A 13,630-nucleotide genomic window follows, 5' to 3' on the forward strand; every position below is an offset into this window, starting at 1 on the left:
ACGCCTGTCTTCTTACAGGTGACTCTTTCACTGCTGGGTTTTGCCAATAAAAAAAGACTAAACAACACAGATGGATGTTATCTCTTATACTGTTAGTTCATCCAGGTAAAGAATGTTTGTCCAGTAATTGTAGTGACTTTATCTTCTCAGGCTGACAGGCCAGGTGGTCTTTGTTCGATACCTGCTCCCTTCTTTTTGTCTGATGTCAAACCTTTTCTTTTTTTTCTGTTTGAGAGCGACAGCCCATGTCACAGGGGACACAACAATCACTGCCTCAGTTATTGCAGCACAACCCCTGCTTTTGTCCCCCAGCCTCATTCCAGGGAAACACTTTGGAAAGTTGTCCCTTTTCAGAGTTCAGTCTCTGTAACTTTTGCTTCAATTTCCCGAGTTCCTAAAATTTCCTGCTTTGTTTATTTGCTACAACATTTACCTCAAGGCAAATAGGTCTTCTGTAGAAAAATGTCAATGGGACAGTGTGCTGAATCCAAATTTAGACTCATTCTGATTCACTAACCAGTACACAGTGGTAAGAATAAATTTGGGCATTAAGTATGTTTTATGGATCTGATGGTCTTACATCAATGTGGGTGAATCACCAACAGTTTTAAACCCTGTACAAATCAGCTACGTGACCACAGGAATGCAAAGGAATGGTTTTTGGAGAACAAGAACAGCATTGGCGAATGCTTCAAATGACCATCTCATGGGCTCTGCCAGTGGACTCAACTTCATGCATGTCCTGATGATGGTCACACCTGATGACCTCAACATTTTCATACACAGACTAAAAATAAATTGCTGATATTAAAGAAACTGCAAGGATTTTTTGTCAATGGGATATTTTCTTCAACACACACACATCGAATTCAAGAACTCTCTTCTTTCATCTGTGCAATATTACTGACATTAGAAATATCCTATCCCAGAGCAATGGTGAAAAGCTAGTTCACATCATTTCTTTTTTGAGGTTTTGAGGGTGGACTATCGTAACTCATTATTATCAGTGTGTTCTAAAAGCTCAGAGGAAAAACCTTTATTGGTTCAAAATACCCAACAGGAAAAAAAAACTAGCATCAGTCATTGCAGTCCATGCACCCCAAACAGCAAGTGAAAAGCTTTCTAGCAGCTGTAGGATGTCTGACTCCTCTTCACAGGAGCCAAAAAAGATGACAGAAAGAGGAGGTCAGTGTCAGTGGATGGGTCAATAAAATGTCAAACATTGACAATGGGAGTCAGATATTTCCCAAAGCAGGGCGAACTCTTATATGTGTAACAGTAACTTTTAAAAAAAAGAGGAGAATGGAAAATATCATGAAAATATTAATAGGTTAAACATCATAATGTTTTTCGTGTTAGTTGTTTATGAAAAATCTTTGGTTCCATTAACGGTTTATTGTAAATGTGTTCACTAAATGTCAGAACAATTTGGTCATTAAAAATTGTAATTTCTTCTGTTCAAGTGGTTGGTAACATTTCAAAATAAGTGGTGAGTCACCTGAGCAATGAAAATACAACTAATACTACCCATTATGTTTGCTTTTTGCTTTGTGTCGTGATGTGTGGGCTCAAAATTTAAAGTACCTGTCTACAATGAGTCACAATCAAACAATCAGTCAATCACTGAGGCTTCAGTGCACATCTCATTTACAGAGGAAAATAAAAATCAGAGGGAAGGAGCTTTGGCAGAGGAAGTCTCAGTCTGACAAATCTTGTCTGTGTGTTGTTCCTGGACTTAAACACTCAAATACACACCGTCTGCAACAGAAGTCATTGCTCTTTACTTCTTCCTCTTCAGCCTTTTATACTGGTGAACTTTAACCCTTCTCTTCCTACAATCCTCCTGTTCTTTTATATTTACTGTCATTCATTTGCAATACAGTGTTTCACTCTGTTTCCTTTCTTCTAGCACAGTGACCTGTTATCTTCTGTCATGTTTTCCGATGATAGTAACTATAACTGTAACACTCAGATATATGCCTTAGCCATAGACTGTCTAGAAACGACATCATCCAGTGGCTTTGATACATTTGGAAGTCTCATTGTAAGCGTTTTGGTTTTGATCTTGAAGGTGGAAGTTACAGCAGAATATCGGCTTCCGGTTCATGGAATGGCGGAGGCCGGTTGTGGAAAAGACACTGGATTGAACTGCTAGCTTTCTACAGCTTTCTACAGTCGCTGCTTATCAACGGGCAATGACTTTTGTAACTTTTGTAACTTCTAAAACGGCAAACAGGACTTTGGTTAAGAAGAGGACAACCAACATCCTACTAGTTCTATCGATCGAAGTGTTTCGGGCTGCGCTCCCTAACCGGGAGATAGCTAGCAAGTTGTACGAATTAACTACCAGCAACTGCTAGCTCGCCAGTTAAATAAAAAAGGACCCCTGGACTGGAAAGGCTGGTTACCCAGTATGCCACCCAAGAAAGGCCCAACACCAGAGGAGGTCGAGGACATAAAAACCTCCCTCGGAGCGCTGTGTGGAGATGTGGCCGCAGTCAGGGCGCAGCAGGAGCTGCTTCTGGGGCTTCTGGAGGAGGTAAAACAGCTACGCCTCCAAAATGCCCAGAAGGATAGACGAATCATGGATCTCGAGCGGCGTGTGGATGAGCTGGAGCAGTACACCCGTACGAACGACGTGGTCATCAGCGGTATTAAAATCAAGCCGCGCTCGTATGCGCGCGCGGTGGCCGGGAACGTCGGGGAGCCAAGCGATGAGGAGAACCGCTCGGTGGAGCAACAGGTGGCGTCCTTCCTCCAAAGCAAAGGGATAGAGATGGACTTGGAGCATGTAGAAGCATGTCACCCACTGCCCAGGAGGAGCGACAGACCGCCGGCCGTCATTATGAGATTCGTCAATCGGAAAAACAAGGTCGCACTGCTGAAACAAGGACGCAAATTGAAAGGCACGGACGTTTTCATTAATGAGCATCTGACACGAAAAAACGCAGACATCGCGAGGAAGGCAAGGCAACTGAAGAAGAACGGTAAAATACAACATACATGGGTAACAAACTGCAAGATTTTCATCAAGCTAAACGGGACACCAGAAGAGGCAAAAGTACTGATAGTGAGGAACATGGAGGACCTGGACAAGTACAACTGACACTAATGTATCGAGGTAATATATAACTCTAATGACAATCAAAAATGATAAATACACCAACATCTCTAATTACACCAGGAAATGACATGGACACGTTGAAATCAATTCTCCAACAGAAAGTAATTGATCTAGATTGTGAATATAAGGAGCATAATATAATAGACCCAGAAATAGATTCTGAAAGTAATTTTCTCTCTTCTTTTGTTAAAAATTGTAATTATTTCACACAGGAACAATATGAAAAAAAAATCAACCTAGACGGGAAGCTCTCATTAATTCACTTTAACAGTAGAAGTATGTACTCTAATTTTGATTTCATTAAGGATTACTTGCAACAATTTTCTCGCCCCTTTAGCGTTATAGCCATCACTGAAACTTGGTTTAATGTCGATAAAGGAATAGATTTCTGTTTGAATGGATATGATTTAAAATACATGAATAGATTAAATAAGGTGGGTGGCGGGGTTGCTATATATGTTCATAACTCTATAAAATATAATGTTGTCACAACTATGTCTATGGCTATTGATGGAATTTTGGAATGTTTGACTATTGAGATCATGAATGAAAAAAAGAGAAATGTTATAATAAGTTGTATATATCGGACACCCAGTTCAAGTATTGACATTTTTAATGAATGGATAGAAAAAGTGTTTTCTTCGGTGAACCAAAAATTACTATTCATCTGTGGGGATTTCAATATTGATTTGCTAAACCCAACAAGGATAAAAGCCATTGATGACTTTTCTGACACGATGTATAGCTTATCACTATATCCAACAATAACAAAGCCAAGCAGAATAACATCACATAGCGCCACTATTATTGACAACATTTTTACTAATGTCATGGATTTCCAAATTAATAGTGGCCTGTTTGTCTGTGACATAACTGACCACTTACCAGTTTTTACTTTGTATGACTGTGATTTAAAAAAAATAATAGATACCAAGATTACGATAGCAAAGCGAACAATAAATGAAGAAGCAATTCATGCCTTCAATTTCGATTTAGCGCAACAAGATTGGAGTTCGGTGTATGAAGAGTCAGAGGTGGACAAGGCTTATGAAAATTTCCTAGATATTTACACTATGTTGTACAATAAACATTGTCCTGTAAATGAATACAGGACAAAGAAAAAAAAGATAAAAAGTCCTTGGCTTACAAAAGGAATTATCAATGCATGCAAAAAGAAAAACAATCTGTATAAACAGTTCATCAAAGTAAAAACAAAAGAAGTGGAACAAAGATATAAAGCATATAGAAATAAATTGACTGATATTATAAGAACGAGTAAACAACTTTATTATAGAAGAAGATTATATGATAATAAAAACAATATAAAAGGAACTTGGGATGTGTTAAATAACTTAATTAAACAAGGATCTTCTGGAACATCATATCCTGAATATTTCATTGATGCAAATGGTGTAAATTACAACATGAGTAACATTGTTGATGGGTTCAATAAATTTTTTATAAATGTTGGCCCTGAACTAGCAGCGGACATCCCGTGTCAAAAAAATGAAAATATCAGTAATATAAAACCAAATCCCTTTTCACTGTTCCTTTCAGCTACAAATGAGCAAGAAGTAATAAATATCACATTAAAATGTAAAAGTAAGTCTTCAATGGATTATCATGACATAAATATGTCTGTAGTTAAACAGGTTATTCTGAACATTGCTAGTCCCTTAACATATATCTGTAATTTATCATTTCAGTCTGGTTGTTTTCCGAAAAAAATGAAAATTGCAAAAGTAATACCACTATACAAAAGTAATGACAAACACAGTTTTACCAATTATAGGCCTATTTCACTACTGCCTCAATTCTCAAAAATTTTAGAAAAACTTTTTAATTCAAGATTAGAAAAATTCCTTGAAAAACATAAAATAATAAATGTTGGTCAGTATGGTTTCAGAACGCAAAGAACCACTTCTATGGCGATAATTGAGGCAGTAGAAGAAATTACCAATGCACTGGATAAAAATAAATATGCAGTCGGTATTTTTGTTGATCTCAAGAAGGCCTTCGACACAATCAATCACTCAATTTTATTGGATAGATTGGAAAGATATGGTGTTCGAGGGAAAGCTGGAAACTGGTTAAAAAGTTACCTAACGGGTCGGGAACAATATGTTAGTATAGGGCATTACCATTCAGAGAAACTTGGTATTACATGTGGTGTTCCCCAAGGGTCAGTGTTGGGACCAAAACTTTTCAATGTTTACATAAATGATATTTTTGATGTTTCTCAAGTACTTAAACTCATACTGTTCGCAGATGATACTAACATATTTTTCAGTAGCGATGATTATACCGATCTTGTAATGACCGTAAACAGGGAGCTAAAATTAATTAAAAAATGGATGGATATAAATAAATTATCATTAAATATAAATAAAACTAAGGCAATGTTTTTTGGTAATTTAAAATATAATATAGAATTACCAATTACTATAGAAGGTGTACCCATTGATAATGTGAGTGAAAACAAATTTTTGGGAGTCATAATTGATAACAAAATTTCATGGAAACCCCACGTCAGACACATAAAAACCAAAATTTCCAGAAGCCTCGCAGTTTTGAATAAAGTGAAACCATACCTTGATAAAGATGCACTTCGTACTCTGTACTGTACTCTGGTTCTTCCATATTTTACATATTGTGTGGAAGTGTGGGGAAACACATATAAAAACACAACTAATCCATTAGTCACAGTACAGAAACGAGCACTGCGTATTATTCACAAGGCTGGTTATCTAGATCATACTCACAAACTCTTTCTTCAGGCAAAGTTACTTAAATTCCAGGATCTGGTTAATTACAATACATCCATAATTTTATACAAAGCCTTTAATAAACTTCTACCTGCAAATTTACAATCTATATTTGAAATTCGAGAAAGGGCTTATAATGTGAGAGGCTTTGGACAATTCAAATTACCCAGAACTCGAACAACCCGTAAAGGTTTTTGTGTGTCTGTATGTGGTGTGAAAATCTGGAACAGTCTGAGTTTACAACTGAAACAATGCAAAAATATTCATAGATTTAAATTTCTCTACAAACAGTTGGTCTGGTCACAGTATAATCAATGATGGTGTTAGTGTGCTCTGTAATGTCTGTTCTCTTACCATTGCTGGTATGGATTCCAAGGGGGGAAAAAAAAAAAAAAAAGTTTGTGTGTATGTATGTATATATATGTACATGTGTGTGTAGATATATATGTATGTATGTATATGTATGTGTGTTTGTTACTTGTAATTATTATTGCCTGTTACCTGTGGTAACGCAATTTATAATGAATATATTCTGTATTCAGTTATGAAGGTTCTATTTGTTTTGCTTGGGCGTAGCTGCGGGAAGTTTATTGTTTCTGTTGATAAGTGAATATAGGGGTGGGATTTAATAAGTTTTCTTCATCCCACTCCTTTTCAGGTACATTTTGTTGTTTGTTTTTGTTTTTTGTGCACTTTATGTTCAACTTTATTGTTGTGCCTGAAATGAACAAATTAAAAAAAAAAAAAAAAAAAAAAAAAAAAGAATCCTAAGATATCAGCTAAGGCTAGCAAGCTTCATTAGCAAGCTACATCCATTAACAGTGTATAAGCGTATAAATAATATTAATTAATATACTGTCACTAATTAAAACATACTACATAATTAACTAATAGTGCACTTACCAAGTCTGCCCAGTCTGGTTAGCAAGTGGTTTCTGAACATTTCGGAAAGTTGCTAGCATCACATTAGTTGCAAAGAATGCTGCACCAATATCCTCCTTCCTTTGCTTTGGACATTAGCAGATTGTTGCTGTTCCATAATTTCCATGGAAGATGCCAACTTTTCTGCAAACACTCAAAAATGCTGAAGAGCAAAATCCAAACTGGAAATGGAGAACTTCGGCCTTTTGGAAATGTGTTGTTTGCACTGTAAGGCACATCTTTTACCTTGAAAGCCAAAGTCCTCCCTTTTTGGTTTGCTTTGCTCTTGCAGAAGTTGGACTACATCTTGGAGAGCAAACAGCAAGTGCAGCTTAGCAGCTTAATGCAAGCTGTAGCTGACACAAGCAATCTGTTAGCAAACAAAGCAAACACACGAAGGTTTTGGTGTAGCACTCTCTTTGCGGCTAATTTCACCCATGTAGTTATAGCCAGCAACCACTCATCAACCAATCGGGTAATACACATTTCTCCCTAGTGACTAAAGGTTGCTGACCAGTTTCCAGGCCTTAGATTACTGCATTACTGTAAGTAACAGGGTCATTCCTACTATTCGGTGCCATTTCAGTGTGATCACTCTTCATCAAAAAATACAAAATTTTGAATTATTTTAACATTTCATCTAAAAGAGGGATTTTCAACCTATAAGAAAAATGTATTGGTCCAGCTAAGGATATTATATTATAATATTTTTTAAAATCAAAGTCTTTACCCATGACGTGCCAAATGTCCACCCTGTTACAGGACATTCAATTTTCTATTAATAACTGTTTTGAATACACAGTTATAGTAATATTTACATTTTCTAAAAGCTACAATGTCCCTTTTTAAAATCTGCAAGGAAATTTCAAGGAAGTATTTTAAACAAGCATTATATTGAAAGAAGACAGGTTCAGTTTTAAGACACAGTGTAATTTCAAAAGATTGTTTTTAGATTCAAAGGGAATATAAAAAAAAAATTGGCTCCATTTTTAAGTAACTTAATTTTGCTGATTCATTCCCTCCCAATAACCAAAGAGACATGCATTATGTTTGTTGATTTGATTTAATTAACAAAAGAAACACACAGGTAACAGGGTGGACAGAGGAGAAACAGGGTGGACAGGAGGTAACAGGGTGGACATAACATCAGTGACAAAAAATACCACCTTAAAGAAACTTTGAACACCTTCACCATGCCCGTCCAACCAACACAGGTAGATACATGTCCACATTAAACAAGCAAATTTTCACTGTACACCCAACATAATGAACATTTTTCTCACACCTTTTACCTATGCAACAGACCAGCAACTCCAGTTTTTTTCAAGGAAATCCCACACTTTCCTCTCCAGCTGAACTGACCTCTTATTCAAAGGTGTTGGTTCTTTCATCAGACACACAACCTGGTCATCCCTATACCAGGTTATGTCCTCACGTGGACTTGGCCAGTGGAACTTGTTGGTCCCGTTCTTGTGCATGCATTTCACTTTAACATCCTCTTCAACCTCCAGAATGATTCCTGGGTAGGGTTCACCATCGTAGTTGATAATGCACCACTGACCAATATGATCTTTTGTGATGTTCTCAGGCCGGGTTGGTCCCTCAGTGCAATGTGGACTTGCCTCTTGACTAAGGCTTATCTCCTTCAGGCCATAGCATTCACAGTCCAGTACACCTTTGTCTGCCTGGCAAAGGCAGGTTATGTCCCTGTATTTTATTGTTCCTGGAGAGAAACTGAGTACTTGGTGGATTTTCATGGTTCCTTTGACAGGCACAAGTGTCGGTCCATCAATAATTTCTTTTACTTTCCTCTCAACATCATCTTCTCCCACAAAAAAAAGTTCCACTGAAGTGCCCATGTCTCTCAGCTTGTGAAACATAGCTTCTGCGTTGGGGATATCTCCTCCATGGCGGACAATTGTGTCAGCTGACCTTTTAAGGGTGGCTCCAATACCATCTGGAGCCCCCTTTCCATGGCTGGCCTCAAAAAAGTTCCAGCTGATGTTTTTGAACCCTTTTTTGAATGGCTCTTTTGAGAGCAGGTAAAAGTTGCCCTTTTGTTTGTATTGTGTAGCTGGACCATCGCTGAAGACATGGAGGTGTTTGATAAGAGGGTATCTTTCTCTGATCATGTCTAACACAGGGTCAAGATGGGCCCATATCGCAGGGGGATCATGCCACCTGGAAGGTGAGATAGAGCAGAATGTTACTGGTGACTGTTCAGCTGCAGTGTACAGTACTCCAGTATGTAGGGTTGCCTGCTGGTGTGACCCTCCGAAGTGGACTGCTTGTACTTCTTGAGAATACTTACAGGAGTAGTTCTCACTGAACTGTCAACTCTTCTTCTAACCTTGAGGGTCCTGGTTGCGGGGCATTTTCTGGCTCTAGGGAATATTCTGGACTTAGGGGAGGAGTATTCATAGCCTCAAATTCTGTCCTGCCTTTGGCACTAGCCCTCTGCTTTCTTTTCCTTTCTCGCCACTGCTTTCTCTGTGCTCTCTTCTGTCGTTCACTGAGATCTGCCACTTTCTTTTTTTTCCCTTCCTCTCTGTCCTTTCTCCACTTCTCTTTCTCTTTATTGAGATATATCTGTCTTCTCTCAGGGTCAGCATCACGACGTGCTCGGTAGCGCCGCTGCTTCTCCGCAGCAGACATTGGTGCCATTCCCTGAAAAATGTATACTATTCAAAATCTTCTAAAAGTATATATATACAGGTTAATAATAATTACCAATACACACTTGTATAAATAACCCTAAACACTAAACTTCTATCATCTTACGTCCCCCCTGTTACCATGTGTCCCCCCTGTTACAGTGCATAGCAATAACAGGGGTGACGGTAACAGGGGGGAGATTTTATGCTAAACTTAGCCATTACTACTAGTATGATGAACAACAAGCTAGTACATGGTGACCACTAAGAACCATTTTTAACATGTTTATTAGCCATATTATAAAAATTACAAAAAAAAAAATTGTTTCCACTATTAATAAGCGTAACAGGTTGGACGTGTTATGCTTTGCCACATTACAAAATCTTGCTAAAACATTGAAAAAAGGGTTGATTAAAGAGTGGTACTTACTCGTCTTCTTCTTGAAAGTTTTCCCTCCAAAATATGTTACATCCGGGAGTGTCATGTGACTAAAAGAATAATCAGGTGATGTGTTCTATGGAATTCTTATCAGAGTAACAGGGGTGACAGTTGATTCAGGGACACAACATTTTTTAAAGATTTTAAGTATTAAACATGCATTAATAATAAAAAAGAACATTTGATGAGGAACATTAGAAATAAGCCAATCCAGAAATGATGAAAAATCTAGATTTTTTTTTTTTTTTTTAAGTTATATTTGTAACTGAAGTCGAGCAAGCATGACTGGGGACATAGTACTTTAGTGACTTGTGCTAAAATAAAAGTAATTTACTTTTAATGTATTTATCCTGTGTATATATCAATGTGTTCTATGGTAGAGGGGGGTTAAACATACAAGAAAATGGTTTAGAAATAAGCATTAGACAAGTTTTACACTAAATATACCATATTATGTCATTAGGACTCAAATGGCACCGAATAGTAAGAATGACCCAACAGAAATATCTCCCTGCCAAGCACTGGGTATACACTGTGTGCACAATTGTTAGGCAAGTGGGTGTAATTTTTACGCATATTTTCCAACTTCAAGCTGTATAAACTTGAGTGCTTATTGGATTTAAGTATATCAGGTGATCTGTATTTGCGTAACGAGTGAGGGTGTGGCCTAAGGAGATCAACACTCTATATAAAGGTGTGCATAATTATTAGGCAGCTTCTCTCCCTCAGGCAAAATGGGCAAAAAAGAGATTTAATGGACTCTGAAAAGTCAATTATCAAATTGTAAAAAGTATTTCAGAAGGATGCAGCACTCTTGAAATTGCGAAGATATTGGGGCGTGACCATAGAACCATCAAATGTTTTGTTGGAAATAGCCAACAGGGTCGCACGAAACGTATTGAGAAAAAAAGACACAAGTTAACTGCCAAAGATTTGAAAAGAATCAAACATGAAGCTACCAGGAACCCATTATTCTCCAGTGCTGCCATATTCCTGAACTGCAACCTACCCAGAGTGTCCAGAAGTACAAGGTGTTCAGTGCTTAGAGACATGGCCAAGGTAAGGAAGGCTAAAACCCAACCACCACTGAACAAAACACACGAGTTGAAACGTCAAGGCTGGGCCAAGAAATATCTGAAGACAGATTTTTCAAAGGTGTTATGGACTGATGAGATGAGAGTGACTCCTGATGGACCAGATGGATGGATCAGTAATGGACACAGAGCTCCACTTTGACTCAGACACCAGCAAGGTGGGGTACTGGTGTGGGCTGGTATTATTAAAGATGAGCTGGTTGGACCTTTTCGGGTTGAAGATGGTCTGAAAATCAACTCCAAAACCTACTGCCAGTTTTTAGAAGACACTTTCTTCAAGCAGTGGTACAGGAAAAAGTCTTTTAAGAAGACCATGACTTTTATGCAGGACAATACTCCATCTTCTGCATCGAAGTACTCCACTGCATGGCTAGCCAGTAAAGGCCTTAAGAATGAAAAGATAATGACATGGCCCCCTTCCTCCCCTGACCTAAACCCTATTGAGAACCTGTGGGCCTTGCTTAAATGGGAGATTTACAGTGTAGGAAAACAGTACGCCTCTCTGAACAGTGTCTGGGAGGCTGTGGTTGCTGCTGCACAAAAAGTTGATCATCATCAGATCAAGAAACTGACAGACTCCATGAATGGAAGGCTTGTGACAGTTATTGAAAAGAAGGGTGGCTATATTGGTCACTGATATTTTTTTTTGACATGTCAGAAATGTACATAATGTACATTTTGAGTTGTTTTATTATTCTCACTTTAACATTTGCAAATAAACTAGTGAGATGGGAAAATGTTCGTTTCAATTAGTTGCATAATAATTCTGCACATAAATATATATATTCTCTTAAAGACAAAACTTCACTTTCACATTCTTAAAAATTTAGGTTTAGGTTCATTAACATTTTGGATTGACCGAGAGCACCGTCCTTGATCCATAATGAAATTAATCCTCAAAAATACAACTTGCCTAATAATTGTGCACGAAGTGTACAATGTGTACACACCACTATCCTGCTGGGTCTTATGTATAACACACCTCTTCAGGTCTCCCTGTTCATAAATTCATTCACCTATTCAGCTAAATTAAAATTTGTCTGAAAACACATGGGTCTCACAGCTAAAACGAAAAATCAATGCGATGTGTTGTAGGAGCATAGAAGCCGACATCCCCTCCCAATCATTTCAGTTGCATACCCCCAAACATAATATTGAAATAGCCTCACCGTCACACGTTTAGCATCCTGTTTATCACATCACAGTCCAGTCAATAAAAGCCTCTTTAGGCTGTTTGTCTCACTGGAGTGTAAACGATGTAAGGAGATGTTCTAGACAAACTCAGATGCTCTGAATTAAGGTGAATTTATTTCAGAACAATTAATGTGAACACAGACAGTAAGACTATGGAGGAACATGTTTTGGAGACTTGAAGAGGACATGGCTAATTGATTCTGACGGGATGAGGGTATTAAACCAAAGCAATTATGAAATGGAGAAGATGAAAAAGAAAGAGGAGGTGAAGGCAGACAGTGTTACATAAATCATCATGTTACACATGAAGAAAATAATTGCCAAAGTTTTCTTTGACAAATACAATCTTTTTGCCTCCCTTCCTCCTGTTTTCCATCTGCAGCCAGTGTCATCAGTCCAGACTTAATGTTAATGTTAATGTACCCATATCAATTGTTATGACAGAGTGTCAGTGGCATCCATGGCTCCCAGATAATGAATGCTACTGATTTTCATCATGCTCTGACTTTTCTCCAGGCTTTTAACAAATGTCTGGATACCTTTTTCAAATGACCCAGCTGATCATCTAATCAGGATCCCTCCTGCACATCTCCTAGGTGAGCTGTTTCTTTGTTACTGTTCTGCAAATACTTCCATCATTTTTGTCTATTCTTCTACTGATTCATCTCTTTTCTCTCCACCTCCTTTCCCTGTTGATCTCCCTTCATTGTCTGCTCTCTACCATCTTTGCTTCTACCTTGTCTTCTGCAGTTATAGTTTTATTCCCATGTCTGTCTTTTTTGTGACAAACTAAAAAAGACTGGCTGGTCTGAGCATTTCAGAAGCTACTGATCTGCTGGGATTTTCCCACACAACCATCTGTAAGGCTCGCAGAGGGAAAATATCAAGTGAAGGAAATGCCAGAGGTCAGGGGAGAATGGCATGACTTCTTTGAGCTGATAGGAAGACATTCATTTATTATAATCTCTTAATTCATAGCACATCAAACGGTGAAGCAGATGGGCTAAAGGAGCAGAAGACCACACTTGGCACTGCAGGATAATGTATCTCGACACAAATCCTGGTGTCTTGAACATGACAATGAATTCAATCTACTCGGACGTTGTGGAACAGAGGAATGTTTCTAGCACTTTGCTGAATCTGAGCCATGAAGAATTATGGCAGCTCTGAAGGCAAAAAGACATCCAACCTGATATTAGCATGGCGTACCTAATAAAGTGACCTGTAAGGGTACTTTCCTGCTTCCTGCTGATTATTCCAGGTTTGCATTCTTGTGAATTCCTATTTCCACTGAGCTTTTTCTTTACCAGTGTTGCTCTTTTCTTGAAGTCATTTTTGGACTGCCTTTCCTTCTTTGCCTGTTCCTGTGTAGATTGTCAGCCACACTCACCATCGGCCATCTAATTAAAGGCTTTCCTCAATAATCACAGCACCTTCGT

The 13,630-nt window shown here is 38.1% G+C and overlaps 2 long non-coding RNA genes across 2 annotated transcripts; one reads left to right on the forward strand and one right to left on the reverse strand.

The window, feature by feature from the left end:
- Positions 1 to 9,161: 9,161 nt before the first annotated feature.
- Positions 9,162 to 10,392, reverse strand: LOC109195005 (uncharacterized). The gene is made up of 2 exons (XR_003214393.1): positions 9,895 to 10,392; positions 9,162 to 9,477 (listed from the first exon to the last, which is right to left on the reverse strand). It is a non-coding gene; the product is annotated as an uncharacterized LOC109195005 (long non-coding RNA).
- A 169-nt stretch (positions 10,393 to 10,561) lies between these two features.
- On the forward strand, positions 10,562 to 13,367 carry LOC112842582 (uncharacterized). Its single transcript, XR_003214407.1, has 3 exons — positions 10,562 to 10,962; positions 12,708 to 12,787; positions 13,170 to 13,367. It is a non-coding gene; the product is annotated as an uncharacterized LOC112842582 (long non-coding RNA).
- Positions 13,368 to 13,630: the final 263 nt, after the last annotated feature.

This window comes from Oreochromis niloticus, linkage group LG17 (assembly GCF_001858045.2).
Source record: "Oreochromis niloticus isolate F11D_XX linkage group LG17, O_niloticus_UMD_NMBU, whole genome shotgun sequence".
Lineage (NCBI taxonomy): Eukaryota > Metazoa > Chordata > Actinopteri > Cichliformes > Cichlidae > Oreochromis > Oreochromis niloticus.